The sequence below is a fragment of the Miscanthus floridulus genome, chromosome 3 (assembly GCF_019320115.1).
Source record: "Miscanthus floridulus cultivar M001 chromosome 3, ASM1932011v1, whole genome shotgun sequence".
In the NCBI taxonomy this organism is placed as follows: domain Eukaryota; kingdom Viridiplantae; phylum Streptophyta; class Magnoliopsida; order Poales; family Poaceae; genus Miscanthus; species Miscanthus floridulus.
Window position 1 is genome coordinate 78,850,704 of NC_089582.1, and position 4,567 is coordinate 78,855,270.

The window sequence follows — 4,567 nt, forward strand, 5'->3', positions numbered from 1 at the left end:
TATCTTAAGACTTTCGCTATCTTTTACTCTGGTATATATTTGAATAAACTGTTGTAATCTGCAGTGACTGTGATTGGGATCCTATTTGAAAAGAGAATCGTGGATGATTCGGGTTTCCCAGGGACACCCGATAGACCTGTTGAGTTGTTGGGAACTCGTGTACGCTATCCGAGGTCTGTTAAGACGACGATAGGTGCATGTGGGCCTAATTCCTTAGGAGGTTCTGCCACAGCTAGTATCAGAGCAGTTCCCATCTAAGATCATTGTAGGTTACTTTGGAAAATCTTCAAAATGATTTAGATCAAAGAAAGTAAACTTGATATTTTAAAGTTTAAATTTCTTTCTTCTTACCTTTGATCTAGACTCAATCCTGACTTATTTGAAAAGTTTGTGGCGGATAATATGATTAGGTTTGTCCTATGTATTAAAAATCTAGTACTTATGATTATATTAATCTTTTGTACTTAGATTCGTAAGATCAATTCATGCATCATGCTTGAGCACCTTGCATAAATAATTCCCCTTAATAGTGTTTGGGTAAGTAATGTCAATCCCATTCTTGCTAACCTCCATTATCCTCAAGCTATTCTTATAGTCCTACCTTAAATCCTACAGGCTATGGCAAAGACCAAGAAAACCGCACGCAAGTCCACCGGACCTCATGGAGTCCCTCATCACCAATTGGCACCAAGAAATCACGAGCTTGGTGAAGGAAGTTCCAAGAACCTAGGAGAGGAAGGATCTTCGAGCAACCCCGCCAATGTCGAGAACCTTAACAAGGAGCTCAACACTCTTTGACGAGCTCATGCCAAAGACCAAGAAGAGCTGGTGGAAATGCAAAGGGGTATCACCTTGACCATGGAGCTGCGGAATGAAGCCTGGACACGAGAAGACGCGGCCAATGAACACATCCATGAGTTGGAGTTCTACGTAGAAGACCTGGAGATGGACAATGCTATTCTTCATGAGAATGTCCACATGTTGTACGCTCAACTTCATCCACCTCATGGGGATGGTGAAGTTACTGATGAAGAAATGATTGTAGATCCAGGAGAAGTCGAGAATGAAGAAGAGGAGGAGGATCCTAAGGAGTTAGTGTACTTCTCAGATGAAGATGAGGTTTTGTCCGATATGGGCACGGATGCCGAAGACTGAAAGTTTGGAGTAGTAGTAGTTCCTTTACAGCTTTCCTAGAAAACCAGGGTTGTCTTGTGGGATACAAGACATGTAATATAAATAAGAACCCTTTGTAGCATGAAACCTTTTAAAAGCTTTCAATAAAGAATAATGTAAGTAAATGTGTTTCTCTAACAGATGCCTCGTCCTATCAACCGAACTGGTGCTAGTGGCTCGCACGACGATGATGAGTGCCCAAATCCTCCACCAATGCCCTCGACTATGGCAGATGCCATAGCCGCACTCGTCAACGCAACGGCAGAGAATGCTAGGCTGTTAAGGGAGTTGGCGCAGAACCAGCAGGCACCATACCCTAATCATGGCCGTCGTAATGGAAATGATGAGTCAACTTATGTGGATTTTACTGACACACGTCCGCCTGTATTCTCTAAGGAAGACGAACCTTTAGAAGCTGATGATTGGCTTAGGACAATAGAGCAAAAGTTCGAGCTAATCCACTGTACTGAGGTTCAAAAACCAAGGTTTGCGGCATAGCAACTCCGAGGAGCTGCTGGTGCCTGGTGGGCAAATTTGGTAGCAGTACAGCCCGCTGGTCACCAAATCAACTGGAGGGAGTTCAAGGATGCCTTCAGGGCACACTATATTCCAGACGGTGTGATGACCATGAAGTTAGAAGAGTTCTTGGCTCTTAAGCAAGGGGAGCACCCGGTGATGTAGTATGTTGGGCATTTCAACCACCTGTCGCAGTATGCTATTGAGTACGTGAATACTGACAGGAAGAAAAAGAATCATTTTCTTAGAGGCTTGAACACTAAACTTCAGACAATGATGGCAGCCTGTGGTAATGCAACTTACCATGAGATAATCAACATTGCTATCGCTTCAGAAGAGAATTACCGCCGACACAAAGAGGCGAAGAAGAAGAAAATAATTGCTTCCAGATCATCAAGTGGCAAGCGTCAGAAGATAGTATACCATCCTCAGAATCATGGATGTACGCCATTCTGCCCACAGCAAGGCCAAAGCAGGCAGCAAATCTTCATTCGCCCTGCAACTAATACGCCTTATACTCATCAAGCACCGCAGCAGCAGAACAATACAAATATTGCAAACCGCAATGTTACTCCCCAGAATCACAATTTTCCATGCTATAATTGTGGTAAACCCGGGCATTTTTCCCGAGAATGTCCGTATCCTAGGAAGAACAATCCTGATGCACCCAAAGCCCCTGTTAATCAAGCTCAGAATCAGTACAAGGGCAATGCTCAGAACAATCAGAAGGGTCAGGCTGAGAAGAAAACTGGAAGGGTATTCTATACGCAAGTGGAATCTATTCCAGAAAGAGAACCAGTTATGATGGGTATGTTTCCCATTGCTAAGCATCCTGCAATTACCTTATTTGATTCTGGTGCATCCCATACATTCATCAATCGTACATTTGTTGTGAAGCATGGGATAGCTATTGGGGAAACAAAAGAACCCTATCATATACAGTCGCCTAGGGGACGAATCTGTACAAGGGAGGTAGTTTAGCATGTACCTATTGATTTGGGAGGTTATGAGTTCCCTACCAATATGCTGATATTAAAGGATCAAGATATAGATGTGATCCTTGGTATGAATTGGTTAACTCAACACGGGGCTATCATAGATGTCCTGCGTAGAACCATAAGGGTAAATGCACCTGACAGCAAAACCCAACTTCTCATCCAACTTCCCTTTCCTAAGAGTACAGTGGAAACAGTCTGTGCAACTATTGTTGAAGGAGTCGAGAAAATTTTAGTGGTATATGAGTTTATGGATGTCTTTCCTGATGATCTACCTGGTCTGCCACCAGACCGAGATGTAGAGTTCAGAATTGATCTGAAACCAAGAACAGCACCAGTGTCCAGAAGAGCATATAGGATGCCACCTAAAGAATTAGCAGAATTAAAAATGCAACTACAAGAGTTGTTAGACAAGGGTTTCATTCAACCTAGTTCATCACCTTGGGGATGCCCTGCTATTTTCGTGAAGAAGAAGGACCAAACCTTAAGGTTATGTGTTGACTATCGACCATTAAATGAAGTCACCATCAAGAACAAATACCCCTTACCCCGAATTGATTTGCTTTTTGATCAACTTGCGGGAGCTAAGGTATTTTTGAAGATAGACCTAAGATCAGGCTACCACTAGATTAAGATCAGACGTGAAGATGTGCCAAAGATAGCGTTTACTACCCGATATGGACTATATGAGTATCTAGTCATGTCTTTTGGGCTAACCAATGCCCCGGCTCATTTCATGTACCTGATGAACTCAGTTTTCATGCCTGAGTTGGATAAGTTTGTCGTGGTGTTCATTGGTGACATTCTTATCTACTCTAAAAGCAAAGAGGAATATGCAGAACATCTCTGTATTGTTCTACAAAGATTGAGAGATCACCAACTATATGCCAAATTCAGCAAATGTGCATTTTGGTTAGAGGAAGTGCAATTTCTGGGTCATGTGCTATCTGCTGAAGGTATAGCTGTTGATCCGAGTAAGGTAGAAGAAGTCCTTAATTGGAAAGCACCTACAACTGTTCATCAAGTTCATAGTTTCCTGGGGTTAGCAGGGTATTACCGTCGATTTATCCTTGACTTCTCTAGAATTGCGAAGCCAATTACTGGATTGCTGAAAAATCAAACAAAGTTTGTATGGTCAACCGAATGTGAAGAGGCCTTTCAGACATTGAAGAAGTTGCTGACAACTGCACCAGTATTAGCACAACCTGATATCGAGAAGCCATTTGATATCTATTGTGATGCATCTGGAATTGGTATTGGCTGTGTTCTTATGCAAGAAGGCAGAGTCATAGCATATGCTTCCAGACAACTTAAGAAGCATGAAGAACATTATCCCACCCATGATCTTGAATTAGCTGTTGTTGTCCATTCACTTAAGATTTGGCGACATTATTTATTGGGCAATATATGTCATATCTATACGGATCACAAAAGTTTGAAATATATCTTCACCCAGTCAGAGTTGAATATGAGGCAAAGAAGATGGTTGGAACTTATTAAAGATTATGATTTAGAAGTGCACTATCATCCGGGCAAGGCTAATGTGGTTGCCGATGCCCTGAGTCACAAGAGTCATTGTCATTGCCTAATTGAAGAACCGATGCAGCGAACATTGTGTCAAGAGATGGAGCATATGAATTTACAAATCATAGAACAAGGTTCTCTGTCCAATATTGTAGTTGAGTCCACTATCAAAGATCAGATCATTGCTGCTCAATAGAGAAGTAAGGGCATAGCCTATATTAAGGATAAGGTCAGATCTGGAAAACCAACATGTTTCAAGATTGATGAATCAGATGTCGTATGGTTCAAGGATAGATTGGTAGTACCCAAAAATCTAGAGCTGCGAAAGCAGATTCTTGATGAAGCTCATTCTACAAGAT